The following is a 17130-nucleotide window of genomic DNA, read 5'->3' as shown; positions in this document are numbered from 1 at the left end:
TATTTTGTTGCAAAAAAACGGTTCCGTGCTTAGAGAGAATGCAGTCAGGCACTCACAGCCAGACCAGAATGCAATCACATCAATCAAACAAACTGAAATATGATGCCGCCTTCTTACTATGATTCAGCTTCCATAGCACAAACCTGAGTGGCCGCGAAAGTGAAAGTTATCGCGATCATGATCAAGCACGGCTAGCGATGCCCCTAATGGGCATGACGAGGAAAGCCATATGGCGCCTCTGCTCGTACGCGGGCGCACGTGCACGCAAGATGTTGGCCGGCCATGGTGGCATTTTTTGAAGCACGGACTAAAAGTCTCGCCAGATCAGTGCATGCGCTGGATCAGACGAGACCTAAAAAGTACCCTCAAACTTAAAGAGGATTATACAAACTTCTGAAATAGTCTTATAGTAAGCAACATCACTGTAAAACATAAAACTACATGTCAGGTAACCGTAGACAATTGTCTTTGTAAGAGGTATCTGCTAAGATTCAGAATTGCTTTTTTTGTCAATTCTGTGGTGATGGGTGGGGTCCAATATATTAAGATTTGGATAGAAAATAGCTTGCTCCGCCTGAATTGAAAATGGGAGATGTGAAATGGGCATCGCTAGAAGATGTAATCCTGCTGGGGCCTGTGTATTTATAGGGAAAGTAGTCTGTGTGTTCTTCTGTAAACACAAGACACAGTATGCTAGTAAAGAAAGATAGGAACTAGTCTCAAAGACAAAAAAAAGTAAGGCAGCTTTCTTGAGAGTAGGGGATGAAGAGTAGTTTTAAATAAGGTTTCAGAGAATCTGGAAGAAATAAACAGGAATTTGAGTGCTTTATGAAAACAAGTCCATAAAAGGGTGATGCTTCGGTAAATTAATGTCTAGAATTTGAATCAGTGTGAAAATTACTCACTTTCAAGCAATGATGTGCGGCATCCTCACTACATCTGGACCGCTCAAGTTAACGTCCAGAAAGTTAAAGCTGGTGCGGGAAAAGGAATTCAATGTGGCAGTCATAGTAGTGGTAATGCATAGAGAAATTAAGCGGACTATAGGATCGTGGGTGTTAATAAAGGAACTTGAGTCTGACTGTATTCAAAGGTCTCAAATATTACAATGTTTGTGGGTGGTCAGAGTCAAGGACTGGAGGGGGGTGGTAAATTGAAACCATGGGTCATATCTAGAAGAAATACAGAAGAACATCAGCGAATAAGATTGTAAAGTTTAGTGGAAGAAGTGGCACCAGGTTTATTCTTCACCTGAAAGTTTAACAGTATGCATGGAGAGAGGGTTCACCAATTTCACAAGTACGGCCTATAAATTTCATAGTGAGAATAGATATAAGAAGAAAGAACGGAAATTAGAGCGGGGTTGGGCAAATAAGTGATTGGGGGTGCGTGGAGGGCGACTAAAATGGAAAAACAATCTCATATAATCAATTGCAAGATGGGCATCAGGAACAGAATGAGGTTCTTAGGATGGAGACAGAGAGGAAAAAACATGTTTAAACATGTTAATTGACAGATGCAATATTGATGTTGACAGTGCATTTTTGCATCCTCGTGCAGATGATGTGGTACCTTGTGCAATCAAATTTCAACTTGCTCAGTTGAAGCTGATGGTCCCCACCTCTCCGTTTTTGTGACAATTTTCCTACGGCAGTGATAGTGAACTACTTTTTATGCATATTATAATCTACGAATCATTTCAAAAGAGAACAATTACTGTCAGATTTGAAAATGTTAGCATAGTTTTCTCAAACCCTTATATTTATGGGGCTGGGACAGTACTGTGTAGATCACATATTTACTATAACAGTAAACCCATTAATGTATGGGATAAGCCTTAGACACTCTGTAAGGGAATTTCATGATCTATTTGAACCTTACTTTCATGAAGCTGTTGCGACGTATCAAATCCCCACAGTCTGGTGAAGTGTGACTTTGGTTTAGTACAAGGGTTTCTAAAGGCATAAGATATCCTTTGATTAAGAGCGTATTTGGTTGTATTAATGGGATGATTAGCAGGATCACAGACAGCTAGAGACTAGCTTTAATAAAGTGGTAATATTTCAGGATTGGTCGGCAAATTTTATAGTGCCCTTTGCGGACCAAGGTCATAAATCTGACTGATGATTTTGTTTTCCTTAGGAATTAAATTTTTGTTCAGAAACAGTTTACTGTGTGTGATCTAACCAAGGGTAAAGTGTCCTAAGTAGTTTGTTAGAGTATCGTTGCTCTTGAAACTTCTTGATTGAAACTCTTACTTTTTCTTCAGAAACTGTTAGTTTGACACAGAGATGCATCTTTTGGTATTTTTTTGGGGGTGTTTAGATTGGCAACTTTACGGATAATCAACTTTGCTGATTTTCTGTCCAGTCAGGTAGATGATTGTTTTTGATGTTATTTTCCAGGTCTAGAAATTCCCCTATTATTCTGGAAATATTGTGTTTAAGTTGAAGTTTGGAGGCACTCTTACTCATTTTACTGATTTACTCTTTGGGGAGAATTGTAGTCTCTTACCAAATCAGAATAACATCTGGACATCCCTACCCCCAATAGATTTTATTCTGAAAAATGTATTCTATTGTTGATGTAGATAGATCATGTTATTACAACTTAAATATTGTTAGTTACGTTACATCTCTACCACCACTTTATAGGTTTCTATTTAGTATGCTGATCTTGTAGGCAGGGCTTCTTGAACGACTTTCAAGCCATCACAATTTCTGGAAGATGTATGCAAGTGGACCATCTATAGCTGTCAGCACAAAGTATACTTGCCAGCACATGTTTAGTAATTTAAGCAGCACAGCCTTTGTGCCGCAAATGAGGAAGGCAAGGTCCCTGAATATTTTTTGCCTGAGATGACCAGGAAACCTGGTGGTGGAAGCCCCCTTTAAAGGTCCACTGGAATTAAATACGGGTAGGCTTGGTGTGGTGTTCAATATTGTGTTTCATTCCCCTGTTGATTTCCACTAGATTTGTTTCATTTTATTCCTGCTAGCATTTTCATTGTAAGGTACTTGCCTAACATTTTCAAAAACACAAGCCGACATAGGTTCCTTTATGTAGACTTTCAAATAAAGTAACACTACATTACCACATTTGTCTACTTCCAAAATTATAATCTTGGTGTGCTGTTTCAGATTTTTAGCACTAGGATCTCTTTTTCTAGTGTTCTTTCTTGGTAAGAATGTGTGTTTACATCCTTGATACTTCTTTCCTTTATATTTGCTGTGATAAATTGGTAGACACTGCCTGATGGTAAGCTAGAAGTAAAGTGATCTAAGAGTAGTTTCATCCGAATGAAAAGGATAAATCAAGCGTTTGAATGCAGTACATTTGATAGTAGTGATGCCTGTGAGATTTTTATGTGGTAACAGGTACCCCTTCCAATTACAACTGAATACCGTAACCTGGTATTTAATTCACATGTTAGAGATTGTTTACTAAAAGTTCACATTCAAAGTTTGTATAAAAAAAATGTTCACATACATCAATTTAACTACATAGGTCCATAGTCTTTAGTCTTGTAACTACAACAATGGTGCCCGCCTGCTTATGAAATATTCTGGTGAGTATAGTTTTCATGTTTGCAGTGCTTCACCAAAGCGTGCTACAAATCTTTCGTGTTATATCATCTTTAGTTGTTTTCTGTTATTTTGTAGCCGTGCAAAAGGCCTAGGCACGACGGGTGAAATAAATGTTGACTATAACATTTGTTCTCAAATTAGGTCTATTGAAAATATTTTTATCTGTGGAATAAAGTGCAAAAACTACAAAAGCCAACTTGTTCTGTTTCCAAAGAAATTACAGTTCACATAAACTACATTAAACTAAACGTAGAACAAGCCAGAAAGGTATTTCATCCAAGATACCTGTTGCCAACAGCTTCCACTGTTTACAAAGAATTTATCAGGTCTGGAAACATATTACTTTTATAAGGACTGATGTCCTCTTCTACTGAAGAAAACGTTTTTCAGCCCAAACCACAAATTAGGTCCTGCAGGTTAGGTACTGTACAGAACAGAGCTTTTGAGAGACCTTTGAAATGTTATGGGCTTTACAGGGCACATATTGCCTGTCCTTTTTCACTAAATACAGTCTTCTCCAGTTCCACATTAAAAATAGGTTTCTGGATCACCTCCAAATGGTTCTCCAGATCTGAACACAGTGTACATCTCTAATAGGTAAGTGTTCCCTTTCACAGAACAAAGATTTAACCAGAACTGGAAACAACCGTAGTCAAATAGAGGAGGTATTTACCATAAATTAATACAGCTTTCTCTGCAACTGAAACCACTGTGGGTTGCTAAATGTATTTCCTCACACTCTGCACTGCTTTCTTTTGACCTGAAAACAATATATAGTGCTTTCGTGTACGAGTTCCCAGAGACTGAAAATAGCTTTCTAAACTCTTGAACAAAACGTGGTCACTTTAAGGTATGCAAGGCCTATAACCCTTCTCAAGTCCTTTAACGTACTCAGGGTGGTTTCCACTCTCTCTGAGCGGAACTCCTCTGGAACTGAAAACAATCTGAGTCTCCTTAGAGGAATATAGATTTTGTGATATAGCCACACTTTTTCCCAAGCCTAGAGGAATATAGTTCTGCATGCAGCAGCTGTTACCGCCACGAACAGTGAACCCACTATACAATAGACACATTTCTGACCAGGTGTCCTCTCTTAACTGAAAACAGCTTTCGTTAGAGATCAACACAAAAGTGTCCCGAAAGCAGTATCCTTTCCATCTGACAATTTACCTTTTTCAAGCTAGGACTTCATATTTTTCAATGAGCCGAGCGAAAAAGATTTCCCCTTGCTCCATCTAACATGAACAAAGATCTTGTTTTCATTATGGGGCAGGTGTGCTGTATTACTGTGCAGGAATTTGTACAAACACGTACTATAGCCTCCTGTAAGAGGCTACAGTTTACCTTAGATAGCAAAATGATTTCAGGTACATCTCCAACTAAATTTCAAGAAATTTAATGATTTTAGGCATAGATACTGTCCGTTCAAAGAAAACTACAGAGCTCAACAAAGAGATACTAGACATGAAAGTTTATCCCGTGCCCAATAAACTTTGAACAATTTAGAAAAAGCAATCTGAGTTCAAAGCCATAAATGTATGCAGCAAAACCACCAAATTGAATGACGGCATACAAAATTACAAAAAAAAAACATTAGCTCTCCATACTTCAAACTAATCCACCAGGTCACTCGATCACATCAGGATGCGGGTCTGTTCTGGAACCAATGTCCATCATCAAACCATCTGTATCTGAAATCCTGACATATTTCAGGGACTGCACTTATTTTTTCACATACACCGAAGACTCCATTTAAAGACCAATCTCTAAATTCTAGCGACTCTCAAAATCCATGCACTATATACCAATATTCCGAAAGCAGATGCTATTTGAGTCACATATATAATACTTGATAACAGATTTCCCCCCCAACTGAGGTAACTACAAATCTTAATATTTTTTTTTTCAAATTTCCAGATAAAGTTTAGATCCAGATTAAAAGGGTGGCGATGGGCACAAGCTTTGCTCCCGATTTAGCGATCCTCTATATGAAACAGTTTAAAAAACAATACATTTTCAATAAATGGGATTGCTCCTTCTTTACTGACTTAATTATTACACAACTGGCCTGTAGAATATTAATATATATATGCTTGTTTCAGTGTGTCAGACATCCTTTTTTCACTTGTATTGCTCTGTTTTTATACACCACTCACTACACTAAGCCTTGTGCTTATCACTTTCTTAATCACTGTAGCACCTTGGTTTATTAGTTATGTTGGATGACAAAATGTGTGTTCTCTAAAGATAATGCTTGGCACTCACATACTGGTGAAAACAACAAAATACCCATGGGTCTAAAAATTCAGGGGTAATCTCCCAGTGAAGGTGGCACAAAGAAAACTAAGTGTGAATAAGTGAAAATCCTTTTAAAAGGACGGAATCCCATCACTCACCGAGGTGACATGCTTCATCATCTAGGATCTCCCCTAGGTTGCAACCTGGTGCAACCAATGGCTATAACCCCCTTTCTGAGAGGAAGGAGCTCAGGGGTGTTTTCAAATAAAGCAAATATGACTAAGATTTGCTATAATCCAACATAGGTGAAAAAGTTTTAGTGAGTGTTGGGTGCAGTGCAGGATGTGTAAAGAAGTGATGTGCGGGTTAAAACTTTATTTGTGGTCTATTGGTCACCAAATCTAAAAACAGTGCAAATGCAGTTTGAAATTATAACTGCATAGATTAAAAAACAAGGTCTACATGTTTCAGCCAAAGCGATTCTGTGTAATCTTGGCCTTCCTCAGGACCTATGAAATAATGCTACTGCCTATGTAAAAAAAGTGAACAATAGGTTGGACCAATTACAACCTACGGACCCGGCGTCTAGGTTTCTCGGTGAATTATCGTGTATTGATGACACCTGGGGAAAAGGACAAAGTGACAACAACAATCAATTAATCTTTGTACCAACTAGCACATTCATAAGAGGGTTAAAGTAATCCCCTGTATCTAGCACCTAGATGTGTGCTAATAGTGATATATTCAGTTCTCCTGCTTACCCATAATGCACGAGAAGAATACTTCATACCACATACTGGTATCTAATCAAACATAAGTCTCCACGTATCAAGATTTATTCATCAAATTGAATCCATTCAGGCAATTCATGAAATGGTCCATGTTTCCAACTTAAGGCAAACATATTATCAAATCATTTTTGTAAATTGAGTAACTTGCAAAACAAAACAAACCTGCAGCCAACTCATTTCGTTCTCTCAGAAATTCTTCAGGGTTAAAGATCAAAAAAATCAAAGTCATAATTATCACTTAATATCATGGAATAGTCTCATCTCAGGATTTGAATCCGCCATGATAGTTTCCCTGATGTATTAATACATGCATCTAAGGCCACTGGCAAGGGTATTCATGGATTTGGAAAACCTTGTACCAGTCACTTCACCGTAATCGTACAGAAAAGTGCTGTGTCGCACCCCAGTATTCGTGCTATTTCCAGACCTTGATTTTTTATTGTTAGCCCTGAAGAAATTCCAAGAGAATAAAATGCTTTGGCTGCAAGTTTACTTTGCATTACAAATTACAAATAATTTACAAAGAAAATTGAGAATACTGAAGAAGATGCTTTACTGAAGTTGGAACTATGGACCATCTCATGGTTCACCTAAATGGATTCTATTTGGCAAATATACATTATTCTCGAAACTTGGCGACTTATGTTTGATTAGATATCAGTATTGAGCTTTATCTAGAAGTGTATAAGGGGATGGTGTTAAGCTGCCTTCAAGGTGAGGTGGGGAGGTTGGACCTCTTTGTCCCCTGCAACCAAGCAAACATTGATCATATATTTTAGTCTCAGAGATGAGCGGAGAGTTCTATCTATACTATTACCATTTGTAAATTGTTTGCTGCAAAAAGAATGGGTACTCTATGGTTGAAACAATGAGAATATACAAGCAGTCACACATATTGCGGTGTCTCCGTTGAAGTATCAATTGTACTATATGCCAAATGCATAAAACCATTACACGTTTGGTCAACTACCCTGTACTATAGGTAAGGGCACCATCCCGAAGGAACCATTCTTCTCTTTAGTAGTGAAGAAAGTATTGGCCACCAAGGGGCAGGACCCCTCTTACTAAAACAAACCTTCTCCAGGCCTGAAAAAACAAAGGTCACAAAAGTGGTCATTAAGGGGGAGAGTGTTCTTACATAAACAAGCCTTCTCAAAGCATGAACAGACAATATATAGGTCACAATGGGTCACATCAAGTGGCAGGGCAGCCCTCTTCCAACATGGATTTTCAAAGCCAATAGGTTGCACCTATGCAATAGCTATTGGCTTTGCCAATATGTTTTAGCTATGTGGTACACCAGTGTGGCTGCTGTTCAGCATGGCTAAATGTTAGTTGGGTAGAGGAGAGTGGAGTGTTGTAAGGTGGAGAAGAGTAGAGTGTTAAGGAGTGGTGTAGAGAGTCGTAGAGTGGCCTAGAGTAGAGTTGAGTGTCATAGAATGGGGTGGTGTAAAATGTTGTGGAGAGAGTAGATTGTCAGAATGGAAGGTTGTGGATTAGAGTAGAGTTAAGTGCAGTAGAGTTTCAGAGTGGCGTAGAGTGGCATACAGTGTCGCGGAGTAGCGTAGAGCAGAGTGGCATAGATGGTGATAAGTAGAGTGTTGTAGAGTAGAGTGACGTGTAGCAGAGTAGATTGTTGTAGAGTAGGAGAGTGGAATGGCATTGGAGAGTGGAATGGCAGAGTGGAGTAAAGAGTTGTAGAGTGAAGTGGCGTAGAGGAGACTAGAGTGGCACTGATTTTGAGTAAAGTGGTGTAGAGTCCATTGGCATAAAGGGCAGTGATGTTGAGTAGAGTGGTGCAGAGTAAACTGCAGTGGCGTAGACTGCAATGGCATAGAGTGGAGTGGTACCGAGTGGAATAAAGTGACATAGGGTGCAGTTGAGTGGTGAGGTGAGGAGTGCAGTGCTGTGCAGTGGTGCAGAATAGATTGGAGTGATGAATAGTAGAGTGGTGTAGAGTGCACTGACGTAGAGTGCAGTAGAGTGGTGTAGATGTGAGTGGTGCAGAGTAGAGTGCAGAGGTGTGGAGTCCAGTGTTCAAGAGTGCAGTGGCATAGAGTGCAGTGGCATAGAGTGCAGTGGCATAGAGTGCAGTGGCATAGAGTGCAGTGGCATAGAGTGCAGTGGCATAGAGTGCAGTGGCATAGAGTGCAGTGGCATAGAGTGCAGTGGCATAGAGTGCAGTGGCATAGAGTGCAGTGTGAAACAGTGCAATCTTGCAGAGTAGAGTGACAGAGTGCATTGGCGTAGAGTGGTGCAGAGTGCTGTGGTGCATAGTAGAGTGGGGTAGAGTACACTGGCATAGATTAGAGTGGTGCAGAGTAGAGAGGCGTAGAGTGCTGTGTCAGAGTGCAGTGGTGCACAGAAGATTAGAGTGGCAGGGTACACTGGCACAGAGTGCAGAAGAGTGGCTTAGAGTGGTGCAAAGTAGAGTGTGGTGGCACAGAGTGCAGTGGCGTAGAGTGCAGTGGTGTACAGTGGTGCAGAGTAAAGTGATAGAGTGCAATGGTGTAGAGTGCAGTAGAGTGTAGTGGCATAAAATGTGTTGCAGAGTAGAGCCTAGTAGCGCACAGTGTAGTGGTGCAGAGTAGATTCACATAGAGTGCAGCGGCGTGCAGTGGAGTGGCACTGGGTAGACTGCAGTGGCATAGATTGGAGTGGCGTACAGTGGAATGGTGCAGAGTGGAATAGAGTGGCGTAGAGTGCAGTGTTGTAGAGTACAGTGGTGCAGAGTAAATTATAGCAGCTTAGAGTGGACTGGCATTGAGAGCAGTGGCGAATAATGCAGTTGTGCATATTATAGTGTGGGGTAGAGTGCATTTGCATAGAGCACAGTAGAGAGGCGTTAGGTAAAGTAGCATAGAGTGGGGTGGTGCAGAGTAGAGTGCAATGACGCAGTATAGGGGTGGCATTGAGTGACTTAGTGTGGAGTGGTGCTGAGTATTTTATAGTGGCGTGGACTATGCATGGTGTGGTAGCTCACTGCCATTAAAGACAACACGTCTTCAACTAAAATGACCATTACATTTGCACAGACATACAGTTTTACTATACAGTGCATAAAAGGTAATGGGTGAAAATATCACCTAGTGTATTGATTCGTTTTGATTGTATTCAAATATTTGTTTCCCTCACACTTCAGAATTATCCATTAATTTTGCTTCATTTGTGCTTTCCATATTCTGAGATATCAGCACAGTTCATTTACAAACATTTAAATTGTGTTTTGTGCTAGAAAAGAAAATAACATTGTACAGCACACCCTGAGTAGCCAGCATTATTGTCACATAAATCCTCTCACTCTGAAGTCAGAGAAAGAACAGTAAACACCAAGCTCCTTGGAAGACAGAGCCTGACGTTTGACCTCTATTTTTGAATGTACAGAAAATGTGACATGATAAGAACAAGATTTTAAGACCTGTTTACAGAGATCCAGTACAGGTGGAAGATGCAGTAAATAAGGTTTAGCCAACGGAATGGACGAACTCAAGCTGTACAGCCTAAAACAAATAAAGCCAGCAAATAGATAGCAAGCAAATGTGAGTTACAAACCACAAAGCTAATGGTAAGCAATAGGCGGAATGCATTCCCATTGAAGCTTTCCAAATGTCCCCAAAATGTCATTAGAATCTGGTAGGCTTTGACCAAAAAAAGAAGCCTTCTCCAGACATGAACAAACGATATAGGCCACAATGGGTGTCACTGAGTGGTAGAACTTTCTTTCATAAACGAGCCTTCTCCAGGCTTCAAGATGCTGTATGTCACCATTGCGGTCACGGAGGGGGAGGAGCATACGTTCACATAAGCAAGCCTTCTCCACACATGAACAAGCTATTGGTCCAAATTAGGGGTCATTAAGAGAGAAGAGAGCCCTCTTCCATAAACAAACCTTCAGACCTGAAGACATAATAGGTCATAATGGGACCAACTAGGAGGCAGGAGCACCCACACCCTCTAAAAGAAACTCTAAAATGATGAATACTCGTGGTCAAGCAAGCATGCAATGCATACTCGCAAATCATCTCCAATATTTATTTATTGTTTCAACAGTCGCCCATATTTGGTTGGTAGAGCGATACCTGTAGGAAGTTGTTTTTGCATCACAGGTGTTTATGGAACTGTCACAGCAAATGTAGTATTACTTCTGAGAGTACATTATCTGGGTTTTGGAATGTGGTTTCATGGGCTGGGGAGTACATGCCCTGCACCTAATCTGATCAGTGGCCCCTAGGCAAAAAGTAGTACCCTTTAGTAGGTCGTTGAAATCCTATCAAAATATTCGTGGGAGATGATGCTCATGTTCTTGGATGATGTTGCAGAGATGCTGTTGGGGGTCTTGTCAACCGTACCTAGTAATATTAATTAGTGTATTGGACATCTGATTGATTTTATGTGATCAGCACTGCCTGCACCTTGCACATTAGTGGATTTGGCTCCTGATAGAGTCGAGTGATGCTGTATCCAATGAATGATTAAGCCATGAATCATTTTCTCTTGATGGTGAATGTTATAGTGTGATGGTTTTAAATAGCTTGAAAGAATACAAATGTTATCTATCGCAAATGATGAGCAAACCCCTGCATGGTGTGCACACCAGCGATGTGCACATGGAATTTACACGTTCCTGCGCTGTGAAAGCTTTGGGCTTTGTACATTAAGTATAAATCGGTACCCAGGCATCCTGTGCTAAGAAGCTAAGGATGTGAAATCACCAATGCTGTGACCTAACCAATAATGCACATACTGTTCTATTATATACACTTTCTTCGGGCTGCACACTGACCAATAAAGTGGAGTAATGAATTGGGAGCACTTTCATCACCTATATGTACATATGACACTTATACAAAGAACTCGCCAATTATGCAGTGCTCAATGGTCAATTATTCGCACATGAACACTGTATGCGCTCTCGAAGGAGGTGGCAAAGTATGCACTAAATGAGGCACACACACATTTATTGTATTCACGCAACTGACCTCCATACACACACCCAGAATTGGTGTACATGCCCCATTACAGTGCACATTCACCAGTAATTTGCCCAAGAATTCATGCACTGGCTCATAAAGAATGTGCATTTGGTGCAAATTTATCAAGGATGTGCTCACTTACGCATGCAATGCACTTCTCAAAGTATCTACTCCCCAGTGGTGTGCACAGCCCCCGTGACATACACTACACACAGAGCACAACAAACGAGGAAGTGCATGTTCGTGTGTTCTATGCAAACCTGTCAGTTATCTACTAATGCACAATGAGCCCTTTTGCACTCTGTGCACAAATGTCTTTAATTTACATATTCTTATAGGAAGTGCCCAATCATTTGTGGTGTGCACACTCCTGACATGCAGATTACGTGTTCCTGTGTTGTGCAAACTGCGGCCTCATTCCTTCTGTGCATGATCGTCAATTAAGTTAATTCATATAGTCTGGGCAGGTATTTACTCATGAATGAGGACACCTGTACATGTCGTGCACGCTTAATTACGCTTTTAGTAGACACTTGTTGATCACAGTCCTTCCCCTTGAACTGCTACTCTTCAATCGTGTGCACGTTTCAGGCAGTCCACACGCGTGTGCCATGTAAACTCCTGCATGCTGTGTCATGTATGTATCCACCTGCCAACTACGTGCACTCGTCCGTGCAGTGTACGCACACACAAAGGGCATATTCAAGAATTGTTGACATGTGCCGACTGTGTGGAAATGAGTGCATGTTGTGCACTTACCAATGAAGTGAGCAGTGGGTACATGTGGAGTCATTCCCCTTGGCTTCTAAGTGTACCCTCATACACACTATTATTGCACCCAGTGTACAAGATAACGGGTGAGCCCTCGTGAAATGCCTATTTAGCAGTGTGTGCAAACAGCACATGCTGTTAACATGTACCCACGTTGAGAAAACAATTGCTTGCTACATGGCTCCTGTATTCTGCTCACACACTACAGAATGATGTACAGGAGCAAATGATGTCCTCACCAGTCATGTGCAGTCTTGCACGTAGAGCACATACGTGTTCGGTCTCCAATAACGACCACACACATCAGGCATATATAAGAAACGAGAGCTACCTATCACTCACACGTACTACACACATTCTGGTAACACGTATGCGTTCTGTGTACACTCACCAATCATGGCCGCAGACCAGGCCAGGCTGGAGGCCCCTGCGTGACACACAGCTGAGATCTCAACACAGCAACATGCACTTATCGCTTTTCTGTGTTGTGCAAGGGCCTTCATGCTATGCACCCATGTAAGGGATCCACATTAAGTTATACTGTCTGTTTACACTCATTACTAACATGTGCGTTTCCAGTGTACTGTCCAAATCTGTTAATGATAGAGCTGGTCATGGAAGGTGCCTCCACCCTCGCCAATAAGGCACACACGTATGTGCACAATCAACAATGAACTCAACCCTGCCTCGTGAATGATCAGGCACGCGCCTGAAAACTCACCAAGATGATGCACGTGCTCGAGTGATATTGAAACTCCTACGTGCACTGCATACATTCCAGTGCTGTGCAGACTTAAACACGCTGTTCACTGCGCTGACAGTTTGCACATGCACGATGCACATTCGGCAGTGATGCCAATCGTGCCAGGCACACCCAGTGATAATGTGCTTAAGTGTTGATTTTGCACATAAGTGCCAGTGATGTGAAAAGGCGTGAAGCTACTCACTGTCTACAACCTGGTGCACATTCCTTCCGATTGTGAACCGACCAATAACGTGTGCAGTCCTGCGCGAGGCAGAGACGTGCACACACACATTAGGTGCACTATACAACACCCACAGAGCAGTGCACACTCCTCCGTGCTGTCAACACGTCAGTGATGCGCACGTGCATAATACTGGATGGTGCTGTGCATTCACCAGCAAGGTAGTGCCAATCAAACAAGCTGTTCACATTATTCTGGCAGTGCACACGCGCGTGCACACACACTGCAGCTCCTACTAAACGCAGACACATTACACGTGTGTGTGTTCTGGGAAGTGAAGCTTGTGGACGCGCGCAGAGACGCAATCGTATACACACATACATGGTAAACGTGCGATGGCACGCACGCTAACAGTAGAGAACATACAATTGCATGTAGAGTGCACAAACACATACTTAAGATACACGTACACGTTTGAAAGTGAAATGCAAATAGGCAACGTAGTTTTGAGGACCAGCAAATGCAATGCCATTCACAAAGAGCGGCGTGCGGGCACTGCCAGGCACGCGCCAACATGCACAACACACCCACAGATGCCCTGGCACCAGCCACGCAAAGTAAAAGCGAAGCTGGCGAGCAGACTCACAGATCCACGCACGCATACGTGCACACACTGAATGGCACACATTTTTGGGACCACTGGCACTGCGCTACACACTGCAAATGTCAACAATCAGCAGTGTGCATACACACAGCAAAATACTAGTACAGTGGGCACACATCCAATCACTGGCACACATCCACACGCATGAACGCAGTCATGCATACTTAAATTGCCCAAAACAGCCCAGATCAGTTGCGTAAACCATACCTAGACAGCGCCAACCCGCCAGACCCCCATCTCTAAAATACCCCACCACTTACCTGGAGATTGTGGGGGTACAAAACACCGCCTCCGGGGTGGGTCCTATGCCTCCTGCGCCGGCATCCTGTCCCTTATTCCGGGTGGGGGAGGAGGTACTGCGGCACTAGGCGCCCCTCGAGGGAGGGGGGGCTTAGTTGCCCTCCATGGGGGCCGGGTGGCGGTGCCACCCCGAGCTGCAATCCGCCATCGGCGGCCCTTAGGGGTTGCAATCTCCCGGGGGTGGCGTCAGTCTCCGGTGTCCACAATGGAGTTCGAAGCGAGCGCGATGCAAGTCACTTAAAATGAATCCTGCAATGCTGGGGCCTTCCTCGCCCTTCCGGGTGGGGGCAGGATATTTACAGGGGGGTGGCGGCGCAATCCCAGTCGCAAAATGACGCCTGATCCCTTCCAAAACTCCCCCCTCCCGTCGCCGCTTGGAGAAGGATCCAGAAATGGCCGGCGCCCGGGAGGTGCCAAATAATCAGAAGAAAGAAAGGTGCCCCTTTTTCATGCCCTCCAAAAACGGCACCGTGTCCTCCCAGCACCCACAACTCGAAGATACGGGCAGCGCCAGTGGGCTGGGTCCTCCCATCAAGAAAGGGTCTGCTGAAATGTCGGGGAGGGGTGAGTGATGGGGGGCACGTGGTGAAAGAGTGATGCACCTTTCTTTCAGCCTCAGTTGAAGGGTTTTCTATCTTTTGGGGGAGGGAGGTCTGTGGTCGTCTAGTTTACTCACAAAATAAAGGTGGGGTGGCATCGGAGATGGGACTATAGGGGGGGCCCAGAAATCAGATCTTCCTCTTCATGCGTGCATCCATGTCCGGAGGGACATCATTATTTGCAGGATGCACGTAGCTGAAACTCTGTAAAATATACATATATGTATAGATGTGTATGTATGTGCCTTGGTGGATCGGGGGAGGGATAAAGACTTTTCGTTTGTCCTGGCTCCAAATTCACTCCCCCTACATCCTCCACCTTCGTTTCTTCTCCCTACCCCCTATCCTGGTCAGGGAGGAGGCCTAAAGGGTGCAGGGGAGGGTCCTTGGAGAGGGGAGGAGGGACGTGCTTACATTCCCCCTTTAAAACAAATTCAAGAAAATGTTTGTTCGCTCCACTACGTCTGAAATGCCCCTCCTTTAGGCGCCCCCGCCCCAAAGTGAGGGTCCTGGGTACTGTTTCAGGGGGAATGTAAGAGCTTTTTTCCCAGCATCCCCCTCCGCTGTTGGATTAGCTTGGTTTTTTTATGGTCTCCCCCTCTGTCAATGTTATTTCTCTCTCTCCCTACTAGTTCCTGTAATATCCAAGCACAAAAGGGGAAAAGGAGGGGGTGAGGGAGGACTGTGGCTGGCAGGCCAAAGAGAGCACAGACTGCGGCAGGAAAAATCAGGCATGGACTTCTATGAATGGATCCGGATTGAAATGTTGCGAATTTATAGAAGTGGCGGAAAAGTGTGTAACACAACACAATATATATATATATATATATATATATGTATATATATGTGTGTGTGTCGATGAGGTTTTTGGGTTTTAGAGAGGTTGAATGTCGCTTTTACATTTTTAAAACTCTGTTAATAAGTAGTTTTATTTTAAATCGGTGTTATTGCGTCAAGGACATTTATGTAAACATGCAATTACACAGGGGTCTGTCTTTCCTTTAAATAATGTTCCTTAACTACATTTTATGAGAAAGTGAACTCATTGTAGTTCACATCGCTTGTACAGTCTGTTCATGCTATTTTTGTTTGTTATATTCCTGTAACAGTTCTCTCATGTAACGTAACTGGTTCTATTGTACAGTGCTCTGACACCTTCGGGTAAAGTCCGAGCTTTATAAAAATAATTTAAAAAAAATACTTTTGCACCCGTACATGAGCTATTATCTTGAGTGGACGAAGGCAGGGGTGCTTTCAAGTTCTTGCAAGAGGAGCCACAGGGGGCCGGTCTTAATGGGGTGCGAGTCGATGCATCTTTTGAAGCAGATGGCTTATGTAATGAATTGAAAAATTGTAAACAGAGTTCAAATCTGTCTGGACTCTCCTTAATTCGGGGGGATTCATTTAGAAGGTCGTGGTTATACCGCGGGCAGGGCTCTTGAAGGATCAGCGTGTTCCTACGTGGAAGTGTCAGAGTGGGGGGTTCATTTGGAAGTTGTAGGAGAGCAGTTTAATGTCGTGAATATTAAATAGTGGTGACTCGAAAGGGCTCGTGTTGAACAGCCTGGGGAAAAGGCTATTCTGTAATTTATTATATAAAGTTGTGTTATGGGTATTCTGAGCTGTCACTTCTTCATTAATGCTTGGCTACTTTAATCAGCAGTCCCTCTTGTTTGTAGGCGCTGTAATGAATGACACTATCGGGATTATTTTCTCCCATATCTTCGTCCCTCCTTCGCTCTGCCCCTTCCACAATCTCTTACTCTATTTGTTTACCCTTCTTCGCTACTATCTACTCCCTTCGGTTATCCTCCTTAAACATACCACGGGCTCAGCAGTTCCCTCCTTGTCCAGCACCCATGTTCTAATAGTTTTCCTCTCATATTCCATGTTTATGTTCTTGACCAGCAACCCAGTTCTTTTATTATTAACTTTAATTTTCTTCCCTCGCCTCACCTCCTCCCTCTTCTCTCCGGCTCACCTCCCTTACCCCCGGCTCCGCCTCTTCTCGCCGTGCCCTCAGCAACTACCCCGGCTCCGCCTCTTCTCGCCGTGCCCTCAGCAACTAGCTTCCCACCCTCCTCTATTTACATGTCCCTCAGTCTTAATTTCCCCCCTGCCAAACAGCCCGCGCCCCCTCCTCTGCACTTTTAACACTCCCCCATCTCCCTCGGCTCCATGCCAGCTGTTTGCCGCCCGTGTTTAGCACCCCTCTCTCCCCCATTCACGGGTATCACACCACGACCCCTCTGGAGTGCCCCATTTTCTGCCGCTCCCTCAC

At 43.0% G+C, this 17130-nt stretch overlaps 1 protein-coding gene across 6 annotated transcripts in view; it reads right to left on the bottom strand.

Moving 5' to 3' along the window:
• Positions 1 to 16909, bottom strand: part of ATN1 (atrophin 1) — a 200559-nt gene extending 183650 nt beyond the window's left edge. For 3 of the 6 annotated variants that reach the window (XR_013598479.1, XM_078651530.1, XM_078651529.1), the window contains exon 1: positions 14211 to 16909. The gene's annotated coding sequence lies outside the window, so the exon portion shown is untranslated. The remainder of the gene's footprint in view (positions 1 to 14210) is intronic. The other 3 variants (XR_013598477.1, XR_013598476.1, XR_013598478.1) reach the window with 1 other exon arrangement.
• Between the last annotated feature and the right edge of the window lie 221 nt (positions 16910 to 17130).

The sequence above is a fragment of the Lissotriton helveticus genome, chromosome 7, assembly GCF_964261635.1.
Source record: "Lissotriton helveticus chromosome 7, aLisHel1.1, whole genome shotgun sequence".
NCBI classification, from domain to species: Eukaryota; Metazoa; Chordata; class Amphibia; order Caudata; family Salamandridae; genus Lissotriton; species Lissotriton helveticus.
This window is presented reverse-complemented; position numbering and strand designations above follow the sequence as displayed.